This window comes from Monosiga brevicollis, genomic scaffold, assembly GCF_000002865.3.
Source record: "Monosiga brevicollis MX1 MONBRscaffold_51 genomic scaffold, whole genome shotgun sequence".
Taxonomy (NCBI): Eukaryota; class Choanoflagellata; order Craspedida; family Salpingoecidae; genus Monosiga; species Monosiga brevicollis.
In genome coordinates, this window is record NW_001865088.1 from 134,405 (window position 1) to 134,674 (window position 270).

Genomic DNA, 270 nt, shown 5'->3' on the forward strand with positions numbered 1-270 from the left:
TTGGAAATGCTATCCATGCCAAAATGGGAGGGCAAGTGTGATCTTTTGGGGGCGCGAACCGCCAGATGATTCTGACGGTAGTGCTGTGTGACAGGATGGTCCCAGGTGGACGAGGACGCCACAGTGAGCACCGGACGTGCGTCAAGGACCTGATGTGTGCCTTGCTTTGACGTGTCCCCTAAATTTGAGATCAGCTGCCCGGCTGCCATTTGGTGTTGGTAAAGGAGCCAAGGCGGTTTTTTTTTTTTTGGTTTGGGTCGCTTTGAGGTG